The 13,376-nt window shown below is 46.4% G+C and overlaps 1 protein-coding gene across 45 annotated transcripts in view; it reads left to right on the plus strand.

Annotated features, from left to right (window-relative positions):
• The window catches only part of EIF4G3 (eukaryotic translation initiation factor 4 gamma 3), a 408,790-nt gene that overhangs the window by 173,133 nt on the left and 222,281 nt on the right, over positions 1-13,376 (plus strand). Inside the window, exon 1 of one of the 45 annotated variants that reach the window (XM_065574832.1) lies at positions 9,107-9,485. The exons of 42 other annotated variants lie outside the window; for them this stretch is intronic. The gene's annotated coding sequence lies outside the window, so the exon portion shown is untranslated. Of the gene's footprint in view, positions 1-9,106; positions 9,486-13,376 lie in introns of those variants that run through there. 2 more of the 45 variants (XM_065574837.1, XM_065574842.1) reach the window with 2 other exon arrangements.

Here is a 13,376-nt window from a genome sequence, read left to right on the forward strand (position 1 = left end):
AAGGCTGTGTTGCTATAAGGCAGCCCCCCCGCCCTCCCCCAGTTTTTACCAGAGCGGTAGCCGGACGTGCACCAGGAGCAGGGCAGGCTCCCTGCCTGCCTGCCTTGCCCAGTTCCGGGAAGAGGCTGGAACGTGGGGAAGAGGGGGCGGAGGGGCTGTGTGTTTCTGTTGCTTTAGGCAGCGCCCCCAGCAGCTCCCATTGACCGGGAACGGGGAACCCCTGCCCTGAGCCCCCTGCCGCATCCTGCACCCCAACCCCCTGCCCTGAACCCCCTGCCGCACCCCACGCTCCTTGCACCCCAACCCACTGCCCTGATCCCCCTGCTGCACCCTGCACCCCAACTGTGGAAAAATTGGAAAGAGTCCAACGGAGGGCAACAAAAATGATTAGGGGTCTGGAGCACATGACTTCTGAGGAGAGGCTGAGGGAACTGGGATTGTTTAGTCTCCAGAAGAGAAGAATGACGGGGGATTTGATAGCAGCCTTCAACTACCTGAAGGGGGGTTCCAAAGAGGATGGAGCTCGGCTGTTCTCAGTGGTGGCAGATGACAGAACAAGGAGCAATGGTCTCAAGTTGCAGTGGGGGAGGTCCAGGTTGGATATTAGGAAAAACTATTTCACTAGGAGGGTGGTGAAACACTGGAATGCGTTACCTAGGGAGGTGGTGGAGTCTCCTTCCTTGGAGGTTTTTAAGGCCCGGCTTGACAGAGCCCTGGCTGGGATGATTTAGTTGGGAATTGGTCCTGCTTTGAGCAGAGGGTTGGACTAGATGACCTCTTGAGGTCCCTTCCAACCCTGATATTCTGTGATTCTATGAACCCCCTGCTCTGAGCCCCCTGCAGCACCCTGCACCCTGACCCCTTGCTGTACCCCACACCCCAACTCCCTGCCCTGAGCCCCCACCACACCCCACACCCCTCCTGCACCCCCTGGGGGCAGGGAGGGGGCAGAGTTGGAGTGGGGATTTTGGGGAAGGGGTGGGAAGAGGTGGGGCCTCATGGAAGGGGTGGAGTGGGGGCAGGGCCGAGGGCGGCAGACGGGGGGGAGGGGGGGAAGGTGTCAGTATTGCAGCCCTCGGGACAATGTACTAGTCCTCATGTGGCCCTCATGGTCATTTGAGTTTGAGACTCCTGTCTTAGAATGTCACTGAGGCTGCCACCCACTGGAAGACCAGGGTTCTTGTCTGAAGCTTGATCCCTGGGACAGCAGAATCTGGAAGTGTTGTAGAGGCAGGTATCTCTAGCTGTGTTTGAGATAGGAATACTTTCGCTTACTCTCAAGTCACCCCCATTGCCTTATGAGTCAAAAAGGAAAATTTACTAAGTTGAGGCACCAGGTACTCAGAATCTTTATGTAAAATATTTTTGCATATCTTTAGTTAATTTTTTACCAGCAGGAACATTAAGGAGGAATTTTATACTGGGGTGAAAAAAGAAATGTTGAGGCCCTGACTCAGGCCAGAATTTGGAAGGTGTATAGGTAGCATAAAATTATAAATTTGTTATAAAATTGTTTCCTACATTCAGGACCGGAAAGGAGCAACAGAGAATCTGGCCTTTCATGTTTAACTTGCAGTGTTCCCTCTAATTAGGGTTTTCTCTGTCACAGTCCCAGCGTCTTCTCCTGAAAGACGCTACAGAAAGGTAATCATTCTGAAGTCATATTATCATTATGGATTTCTTGGTATGCAGATATGTACTAGGCACTGTGTCAAAGTAAGATGTGGTCCTTGCCTCAGAGAGCACAGACTCTAAATTTGAGTGACATGAGTAAGGTAGGGGAGATTAAAGACAAGGGTGACAGTAAGATCTCATGATTATGCAGAAAGGCACAGACACACCTGGGTGGTTTTGTTTTGTTTATACTAACTTTCCATTTCTTCATGTCTCATATGTGAGAAAACAGAAATTGTTTCTGAGGAGGGATTTGGATGAGATGAGGACAGTGGCATGTTGGGGGAAGGCTTTCCAATAGGGCTGTCGATTTATTCACAGTTAACTCACGCGATTAACTCAAAAAAATTAATTGGGATTACAAAAATTATTTGCAATTAATCAGGGATTAAATTAATCAATTTCATAATGGATTTCTACATAAAAGTGCATTCTTGTTGGTTGTCATAACCTTAATACATATTCTTCACTACTCAGAGATAGATGTAGGTTTGATTTTTAGAAGGTACACACTATACATTTTTAAAGTGATTTATTTTGAAAACTTTTCAGATTAGTTTTGCAGCTATATCAGAAAATGAATGATTGTTTGGTTATTTCATTTACCAAAGGTAATTGAAGCAGATAGTTCACCTCCTAATGACTTCATAAATATCTCCAATTCAACAGGTTAATCATTAATATTTGGAGGATTTTCTTGCTATGCTGTATTATGAGGAGAACATCACCAGACAGACATTTAAATTGTTTTTTTTAACTAAAACAACGTTATGTATTCTGGATTTTTTTCTTCAACAGCAAACATATAATATTTTAACAAAACAAGCATATGAATTTTTGAATTTAGTTAAACATTCAAGTTTTTTAAAATCAGGTTTGTTTTTGTTTAAAAAAATTTCAATTAAAATAGTTAAATGAAATATTTAAAAAAAATAGACTACGTCAGGAAGGTCAACATTAGAAACGTAAAATATTGGCTTCTGCAGCTAACTTAGTGGTCTTCACCTTCATTTTCCTGTTTGTTCATAATCTGGAAAAGAAAAACAAGCTTTCCTGCTTTTTCAGATCCCAAATGGTTTCTCAATTTGGAATGAATTAGTCCAAAGGAAGAAAATACTTTTTCTGGCAGAAGAAGCTACTGCTGTTAAAAATGAGATTATCTCTTCAGTCTCTGAATTCAAGTGTTTATGTGACTTCCACCAGTTCACTGGTGTGACTTCCTTTAAAACATCATCAGCAAACATATATTTCTTGAATGGTTCACCCTTAGCTCTGAAGTTTATTATAGTTGGCATCATGGAGGGATGATTGCTGGATGTCCATGTCATAGACAACTCCTCTTTTTCAGCAGTTAAGGTTTGACCCTGGTACCGAGTATTGAGAATATTTGCAAAAAAATGAGCTGGAGATAGTGTTTGTCCCATTCGTTCTTTTAATGCTTGTAATTTAACTCTGTCATTGCGTATTTCTCTTTTTAAGATCTCACTCAGTTCCTTCCAAATGTCAACAGTGTCAGCAATAAAACAGCTATTTCCCTGCATTTTGTTCAAGGCTACAGAAATAGGCTTCGGGGTACTCAGCGTGTCTCTTAAGCCCAATGTTGAGAACTTTGGCTAATAGTGCTGTCTATTTTTTCACGATTTTGTTCACAAATTGTTATCAGATTAGGCCAGTTCTTGATATAGTGCTCAAAACAGTCTACTACTGAGTTCCATCGCACATCTTGTGGGAGAGTTAACTTGGTTCATCCCACTTTTTTCAGAGCAGCTGCTGCAAAGTGGTTGTTATGGAAGTATTTTGCAATTTCAACAACATTAGCCTTTATTTCTGGAACACTGAAGTCTTTGGTTAGGAGGTGCATCAAATGAGCACTGCAACTGTATGTTATTAGCTTGGGACTCTCTTCTAAATATTTTCTTCTTATCTTGGATACATTTGCAGCATTGTCTGTGACCAAGCTGCGTACTTGACATTTGAATTGTTTTTCATGGTTTGTTATAGCTTTTGCTACTTTTTTAAAATATTCATAGAATCATAGACTATCAGGGTTGGAAGGGACCTCAGGAGGTCATCTAGTCCAAACCCCTGCTCAAAGCAGGACCAATCCATAGACAGATTTTTGCCCCAAATCCCTAAATGGCCCCCTCAAGGATTGAACTCACAATCCTGGGTTTAGCAGGCCAATGCTCAAATCACTGAGCTATCCCTCCCCCCTGCTGTGTGTGCATTTCCTGATGTATTTATTGTTTCTGTAAGGATAGGGTTACCATATTTCAGCAAGCAAAAAAGAGGACAGGTGAAGTCCCACCCTAGCCCCGCCCCTGCCCCTCCCACTTCCCACCCCCCCAGAACCCCCAACCCTCCCCCCGTTCCTTGTCCCCTGACTGCCCCCTCCTGGGACCCCTGCCCCTAACTGCCCCCCAGGACTCCATCCCCTATCTAAGCCTCCCTGCTTCTTGTCCCCTGACTGCCCCAACCCTTATCCACACCCCCACCCCCAGACAGACCCCTGGGACTCCCACGCCCCATCCAACCACTCGCCACCCCCTGACAGCCCCCCCCAGAACTCCCAACCCATCTAAACCCCTCTGCTCCCTGTCCCCTGACTGCTCCGATCCCTCTCCCCACTCCTGCCCCCGACAGCTCCCCCCCAGAACTCCCAGCCCCCCGCTCCTTGTCCCCTGACTGCCCCCTCCTGGGACCCCTGCTCCTAACTGCCCTCCAGAACCCCACCCCCTACCTAAGACTCCCTGTTCCTTGTCCCCTAACTGCCCCCTCCTAAGACCCCCCCAACTGCCCCCCAGGACCCTACCCCCTACCTGTACCCTGACTGCCCAAAACTTTCTCCACTCCCCCCAAAAAGCCCCCCCGCTGAACTCCCGACCCCCCCCCCCCGTTTCTTGACTGCCCCCTCCAGAACCTCCCTGCCCCTTCTCCTGCCCCCTGGCCCCCTTACCCTGCTGCTCAGAACAGGGTGTTGGGCTCTGTGCGAGCCGGACACGTGGCTGCGCTCCCCAGCGCAACACAAAACCCGGTCCCTGGCCCTGCACAGTGCTGCCGGACCGGGACACTGGGCTGCAGGAGGAGGAGCTGCCGGCTCAGAATGCAGGGAGGGGGAGAGGGAGGGAGGGAGGAGGAGGAGCTCCTCTACAGCTGCTCCGGAGTCCAGCCCGGGACTTTCCTGCAGCCCTCCCAGCCGCTCGCTCTGCTCTGCCGGGGGAGGGGGGAAATCCCGGACATTTTGAGTTATTTACAAATTCCCCCCGGACGCTATTTTTAGCACTAAAAGGAGGACATGTCCGGGTAAATCCGGACGAATGGTAACCCTATGTAAGGAAGACATTCCCTTCTTACGTTAAAAGCAACAGAGGGTCCTGTGGCACCTTTAAGACTAAGAGATGTATTGGAGCATAAGCTTTCGTGGGTGAATGCATCCGACGAAGTGGGCATTCACCCACGAAAGCTTATGCTCCAATACATCTCTTAGTCTTAAAGATGCCACAGGACCCTCTGTTGCTTTTTACAGATCCAGACTAACACGGCAACCCCTCCCCTTCTTCTGTTTTCACACAAGCACATACAACAGGAACATTGTGGACTTCACTCCACCCATCAAGACTCAGGTTAACAATTTTATCCTCTAGACCTTTTGCACACTGCTCAATTTCTCTTTCATATACTTTATCCAGCAATTTGCCTGCGACATCTGTTCTGTTGGGTGGACTGTATCCTGGTCTTAATGACAGCCATTTTAATGAAGTGTGGGTTCTCAATCATAGGGAAAGGAGAGTTTGTTGCATAAACAAACCGGGTAATTTTTTAATCAATTACCTCTTTTTGTAATCTGCTGGTTCTTATCACAAACTTATCTATGGTTGTTTCTGGATGATGGAGTTTTTTTTTCTTTTTGCTACAGGTGATATACTGTGGCTCTGACATACATGATGTGACTAGGGTTACCATATTTCCACAATCAAAAAAAAGAGGACACTGGCGGGGGGTGGGGAGCCCCGCCCTAGCCCCCATCCACTCCCTCCCACTTCCCACCCCCTGACTGCCCCCCCCTCGAGCCGCAACCCACCCTGCTTCTTGTCCCCTGACTGCCCCCTGCTGAGAACCCCCCACCCTAACTGTCCCCCCTAGGACCCTACCTGTCCCCTGACTGCCCCGATCCTTATCCACTCGCATGGGTGGCAGGGTTGCAGAAATTTAGGAGGTGCCCAGAACCCCCCCCACCACCTGCCTAAGGCTCTGGGAGGGGGGTTGGGTGGGGGGAGGAGGTCTGGGGTGCAGGTCCTGGGCTGGGGATTAGGGTGCAGGAGGGGTGCAGGGTGCAGGTTCTGGGATAGAGTTTGCGTGCTGGGTGCAGGCTCTGGACTGGGACAGGGGGTGGATGAGGGGTGCAGGCTCTGGGATGGAGTTTGGGGGCAGGAGGGGGGGTGTGGGAAGGGGGAGGGAGTTTGGGAATAGGAGGGGATGCAGGGGTGAGGGGTGTGGGTCTGAGGATGAGGGATTCATGATGCAGGAGGGGGCTCAGGGATGGAGCAGAGGATTAGGGTGTGGGGGGGGATGAGGGCTAGGGCTGAGGGGTTTGGGGCGTTGGAGAGGCTCAGGGCTAGGGTGGAAGGGCAGGGTAAGGGCAGCCTGTCTTCCCATTAGTGGATGGGGGCACTAGGACCCGGGGGCAGCAGACAGCAGTTGCTGCTGGTTCTGGCAGTACAAGCAGACAAGGGAGAGGCAGAGAGGGGTGGGTTCTGAGGGGGGCAGTCAGGGGGTGGGAAGTGGGAGGGAGTGGAATGGGGGGGGACATGTGGAGGGGGGGTGGCAGGTGGAGGCCGGGGACCCATCCAACACTCCCCCGCTCTCTGACTGCCCCCTCGCCCCCGGACTCCCCTTACCATTCTGGCTCCATGTGTTTGCAAAACACGCTGCCCGGTGGGTCGGTTTCTGTGTTACACAGGGCTGCAGACAGAGGGAGGGGGGAGCAGGGGAGGGCTCTGGCTGCTGGAGGCCAATGGGAGTGGGTCAATCGGCCCATCCACCCCATCATCAGCCACACTCTGCATGGAAGGGAGGGAGGGAGGGAGGCGAGGGAGAAAAAACTCCGGACATTTTAACCTTGTTACCAATTCCTCCCGGACAGCTATTTAGAGACGCAAAAGCCCGACATGTCCGGGGAAATACAGACGGATGGTAACCCTAGATGTGACTGAAACACTATCGTTGGCAGATAACTCTGAAACTATAGAAAATGATGGCGATCTTGAAGGTGGATAGTCTTCAGAATCCTGTATGTTGAGGAAGGATTCTCCTAAACAAAATAAGTCAATGCACTTATTTAATTATTATTACCATACTGCTCATTTAGTATTACTCATTCTATTCACTGGCAGTACTACTTTAAAGGTGAATTTGTAGAAGGAAGATCTGCCTATTTCAGCTATTTATTTTTTTATCACAACTGTGTCTAAAATGATAGAGTAACAACTATATTTTTTGCTCAAATATGAGAATTCAGGAATAGTCTGGAAGGAAGCCAGGCAGTCCTTAAGAAAGAAGTATGAAATAAATTTTTTTTGCCAACTGGAAGATCCTGCATGTACAGACATGTTCCTTTCATCATCTTCAACGCAGCTTGAAGGAACACTTCTCATGATATTGTTTCATTCGGGCAACTAGGTCTTGCATTTCTTTGTTGCACTCTTTGCATTTTGCACGCATGCCTATCTCACCCACAGGTAGAGGAACTTCATTAAAATATTCCCAAATGGTCTCTTATGTCTTGCTGCCATTATATGTATTCCCTTCTAGTGAGAGAATGGTATGGTAGATCTCAAATAAATGAAGGCTACACTCTGAAAGACCTCAAGACTTCTGGAATATGCTGCTCAAAGAGTTTCACTTTTGTTTCTACTGCCTGTCCCTCTCTTCTCACATTTATCTCCAGACTTCTTCTCGTTGTCCAAATCTATTCCACCCCCAGCAATCTTCTATTCATTGAGCTTTTTGAAACTATGCACATTTAGAGAGAGGTAAGAGATGTACTCTATGTACACAAATTTGCAGAGGGACAATAGGGTTGAGGTCTGTTATTTCTCACCTCTATATATTATTTATTTATTTAAAAACAATTTTGCTGTTAACAAGCATGTTATCTCTGGAGACACAAATCCACAGTTTGAGACCTGCAAAACTAAGCATATCTGATGGGATCTTCTAGACTGAGCACTGAGTCCCATTGGGTAGATAGAAAGATTAACCTAAATAATCTATACAGAAGCCCCTGGAACCCCATAAGATTGGGTCCCTAATCCATGGACTATTGGAACTCATTCATAAAACTTTTCTTAAACATTACATGAATATATTGTCTCATACTATAGAATTAGAATTTATAGTCCCTATTCCATGATGAGATATCTTTGAGCTATAATGTATCTTAATTAAAATGATCTTTAAATAGGTTTTTTCTTCAAAAAGCATTTTATCAAAAAAATCCGATTTAAAAAAAAATCAGATTTTTTTAAAATCGATTTTTATCCCCCTGCGATTAATCTCAGTTTTAATCTCACTGTTAAACAATAGAATACCAATTAAAATTTATTACATATTTTGGATGTTTTTCTACATTTTCAAATATATTGATTTCAGTTACAACACTGAATACAAAGGTTTCAGAGTAGCAGCCGTGTTAGTCTGTATCCGCAAAAAGAAGAACAGGAGGACTTGTGGCACCTTAGAGACTAACAAATTTATTAGAGCATAAGCTTTCGTGGACTATAGCCCACTTCTTCGGAAGAAGTGGGCTATAGTCCACGAAAGCTTATGCTCTAATAAATTTGTTAGTCTCTAAGGTGCCACAAGTCCTCCTGTTCTTCTTTTTACTGAATACAAAGTGTTCAATGCTCACTTTATATTATTTTTTATTATAAATATTTGCTTTGTAAAAATTATAAGTATTTTTCAATTCACCTCATACGAGTACTGTAATGCAATCTCTTTATTGTGAACGTGAAACTTAGAAATGTAGATTTTTTTTGTTATATAACTACACTCAAAAACCAAACAATGTAAAACTTGCCTACAAGTCCACTCAGTCCTACTTCTTGTTCAGCCAATTGCTCAGACAAACAAGTTTGTTTACATTTACGGGGGAGAATCCTGCCCAATTCTTATTTACAATATCACCTGAAAACGAAAACAGGTGTTAGCATTGCACGTTTGTAGCTGGCATTGCAAGGTGTTTTCATGCTAGGTATGCTAAACATTTGTATGCCCGTTCATGCTTTGGCCACCATTCCAGAGGATGTGTTTTCAAGCTGATGATGCTTATTAAAAAAAATAATGTGTTCATTAAATTTGTGACTGAACTACTTGGAGGAGAATTGTATGTCTCCTGCTCTGTTTTATCCATATTCTGCCATATATTTAGTGTTATAGCAGTCTCGGATGATGACCCATGCAAAGAACGTACCAATGTGAGATTTCTAAAGATAGCTACAGCACTCGACCCAATGTTTAAGAATATGAAGAGCCTTCCAAAATCTGAGAGGGACGAGGTGTGGACATGCTATCAGAAGTCTTAAAAGAGCAACACGGAGTCTTAAAAGATGTGACGGAGTGTTTGCCGAGACTGATCAAGACCTCGGACCGCTACCCCTTCCTACTTCTCCGTGTGGGCACCAATGATACTGCCGAGAATGACCTTGAGCGGATCACTGCAGACTACATGGCTCTGGGAAGAAGGATAAAGGAGTTGGACACGCAAGTTGTGTTCTCGTCCATCCTCTATATTGAAGGAAAAGGGCCAGGTAGGGATTGTCGACTTGTGGAGGTAAATGCATGGTGGTGTCGGAGAAAGGGATTTGGATTCTTTGACCATGGGATGTTGTTCCAGGAAGGATTGCTAGGAAGAGATGGGATCCACCTAACGAAGAGAGGGAAAAGCATCTTTGCAGGCAGGCTTGCTAACCTAGTGAGGAGGGCTTTAAATTAGGTTCGCCGGGGGATTGTGACCTAAGCCCAGAGGTAAGTTTGGGAGTGGGATACAAGGAGGAGGCTGCAAGACGGGAAGCCTTCTGATTCATACTGAGAAAGTAGGGTAATTGGTTAGTTATCTTAGGTGCATGTACACGAACGCAAGAAGCCTGGGAAACAAGCAGGAAGAATTGGAAGTCCTGGCACAGTCAAGGAACTATGATGTGATTGGAATAACAGAAACTTGGTGGGGCAGTTCACATGACTGGAGCACTGTCATGCATGGGTATAAACTACTCAGGAAGGACAGGCAGGGGAGACAAGGTGGAAGAGTTGCACTGTTTGTAAGGGAACAGTATGATTGCTCAGAGCTCCAGTATGAAACTGGAGAAAAGCCTGTTGAGAATCTTTGGGTTATGTTTAGAGACTAGAGCTACAAGGGTGATGTTGTGGTGGGTGTGTGCTATAGACTACCGGATCAGAAGGCTGAGATAGACGAGGCTTTCTTCAGACAACTAACTGAAGTTTCCAGATCACAGGCCCTGGTTCTAATGGGTGACTTCAATCACCCTGACATCTGCTGGGAGAGCAGTACAGCAATGCACAGACAATCCAGGAAGTTTCTGGAGAGTCTTGGGGACAACTTCCTGGTACAAGTTCTGGAGGAACTGACTAGGGGCCATGCTCCTCTTGACCTGCTGTTTACAAACAGGGAAGAATTGGTAGGGGAAGTAGAAGTGGGTGGCAACCTAGGCAGCAGTGACCATGAGATGATCCTGACCAGTTCAGGATCCTGACAAAAGGAAGAAAGGAGAGTAGCAAAATACAGACCCTGGACTTCAGAAAAGCAGACTTAGACTCCCTTAGGGATCCACTAGGAGGCTAATATGAGGGTGTAACGGTTTGGACTCACCCTTGCGGCGCCTCCTGCTGGTCATCCTCGGGAATTAGCTCTTCCAGCATCCTGGAGCACCCCCTGCAGGCTGGTGATCCACCTTACCACTGGCCCTCGTGTCCCTCCCAGGACCCCAGTGCCCCTTTCTCTGGGTTGCTGCCCCCCTGGCAGTATTCCCACATTCTGGGTCTCCCCACCCAGGGGAACCCCCACCCACTAACGCCACCTCACCTCAGTGTAAGGCTACTGCCAGTCACCATCTAGCCCCACTCCCTGGGGCAGACTGCAGTATCCGCCACTCATCACAGGCAAGGTTGGGTTGGGCCTGCTGCCTCTCTCTATAGCTGGGCTGCCCTTCTGCAGCCCCGGTACTGGTCTTAGGCCCTCAGCTAGGCCCGCAGCCTGGGGGTTTTCCAGGCTGGAGCTCCCCAGCTCCACTAGCCTTCCCCCAGCCCTGCTCCACTCCCAATACCCTGCACAGCTCCCTAGCAGCCAGGCCCTTCTCTCTCTAGAAGCAGAGAGAGACTGTTTGCTCCTGGCTTCCCTGGCCTTTATAGGGCCAGCTGGGTCTGTTTGGGGCGTGGCCACAGCTGAGGCTGTTTTCCCCCAATCAGCCCAGTTTTTCCCCTGCCACAGCCCTCTCGAAGGGCTGTTTTAAGCCCTTCCGGGCAGGAGCAGGTGACCAATCCACTACAGAGGGGTAAAGGAGTCCAGGAGAGCTGATTGTATTTTAAAGAAGCCTTATTGAAGACGCAGGAACAAACCATCCTGATGTGCAGAAAGAATAACAAATATGGCAGGTGACAAGCTTGGCTTAACAGTGAAATCTTCGGTGAGCTTAAACTCAAAAAGGAAGCTTACAAGAAGTGGAAATTTGAACAGATGACTAGGGAGGAGTATAAAAATATTGCTAGAGCATGCAGGGGTGTAATCATGAAGGCCAAGGCACAATTGGAGTTGCAGCTAGCAAGGGATGTGAAGGGTAACAAGAAGGGTTTCTGCAGGTATGTTAATAAGAAGAAGAAGGTCAGGGAAAGTGTGGGACCCTTACTGAATGGGGGAGGCAACATAGTGACAGATGATGTGCAAAAACCCGAAGTACTCAATGCTTTTTTTGCCTCGGTCTTCACAGACAAAGTCAGCTCCCAGACTGCTGTACTGGGCAGCACAGTATGGGGAGGAGGTGAGCAGCCCTCAGTGGTGAAAGAACAGGTTAAGGACTATTTAGAAAAACTGGACATGCAGAAGTCCATGGGTTCAGATTTAATGCATCCAAGGATGCTGAGGTAGTTGGCTGAGGTGATTGCAGAGTTATTGGCCATTATCTTTGAAAATTTGTGGCAATTAGGGGAGGTCCCAGACGATTGGAAAAAGGCAAATATAGTGCCCATATTTTAAAAAAAGGAAGAAAGAGAACCCGGGGAACTACAGACCGGTCAGCCTCACTTCCGTCCCCAACAAAATCATGGAGCAGGTCCTCAAGGAAACCATTTTGAAGCACTTGGAGTAGAGGAAGGTGATCAGGAACAGTCAACATGGATTCACCAAGGGCAAGTCATGCCTGACCAACCTGATTGCCTTCTGTGATGATGAGATAACTGGCTCTGCGGATATGGGGAAAGAGGTGGATGTGATGTATCTTCACTTTAGCAAAGCTTTTGATATGGTCTCCCACAGTATTCTTGCCAGCAAGTTTAAAAAGTATGGATTGAATGGATGGACGGACTATAAGGTGGATAGAAAGGTTGCTAGATTGTCGGGCTCAACGGGTAGCGATCAATGGCTTGATGTCTAGTTGGCAGCCGGTATCAAGTGGAGTGCCCCTGGGGTCGGTCCTGGAGCTGGTTTTGTTCAACATCTTTATTAATGATCTGTATGATGGGATTAATTGCACCATCAGCAAGTTCATGGATGACACGAAGCTGGGGGGAGAGGTAGATACGCTGGAGGGCAGGGATAGGGTCCAGAGTGACCTAGACAAATTGGAGGATTAATCGTACTTTTAAACAATAATATAATACCATTTATTTAAATATTTTTGGATGTTTTCTACATTTTCAAATATATTGATTTGAGAGACAACAGAATACAAGTGTATTATATTTATTTTTTATTACAGTATTTTGCACTGTAAAAAAAACAAAATACATAGTATTATTCAATTCCCCTAATACAAGTACTGTAGTGTAATATCTTTATCATGAAAGTTGAACTTACAAATGTAGAATTATGTACAAAAAAACTGCATTCAAAAATAAAACAATGTAAAATTTTAGCGCCTTCAAGTCCACTCAGTCCTACTTCTTGTTCAGCCAATCGATCAGACAAACAAGTTTGTTTACATTTGTAGGAGATAATGCTACCCACTTCTTGTTTACAAAGTCACCTGAAAGTGAGATGTTCTCGTGGCATTGTTGTAGCTGGCGTTGCAACATATTTACGTGCCAGATACACTAAAGAATCATATGTCCCTTCATGCCCCAACCACCATTTCAGCGTCCATGCTGATGATGGGTTCCGCTTGATAAAAATCCAAAGCAGTGCGGACCGACGTGTTAATTTTCATTATCTGAGTCAGATGCCACCAGCAGAAGGTTGATTTTCTTCTTCAGTGCTTTGGGTTCTGTAGTTTCCACATCATGGTGTTGCTCTTTTAAGACTTCTGAAAGCAATCTCCACACCTTGTCCCTCTCATATTTTGGAAGACACTTCACATTTTTACACCTTGGGTCGAGTGCTGTAGCTATCTTTAGAAATCTCACATTGGTACCTTCTTTGCATTTTGTCAAATCTGCAGTGAAAGTGATCTTAAAATGAACAGCATGTGTTG

Source organism: Chrysemys picta, chromosome 21, assembly GCF_011386835.1.
Source record: "Chrysemys picta bellii isolate R12L10 chromosome 21, ASM1138683v2, whole genome shotgun sequence".
Classification (NCBI taxonomy): Eukaryota; Metazoa; Chordata; order Testudines; family Emydidae; genus Chrysemys; species Chrysemys picta.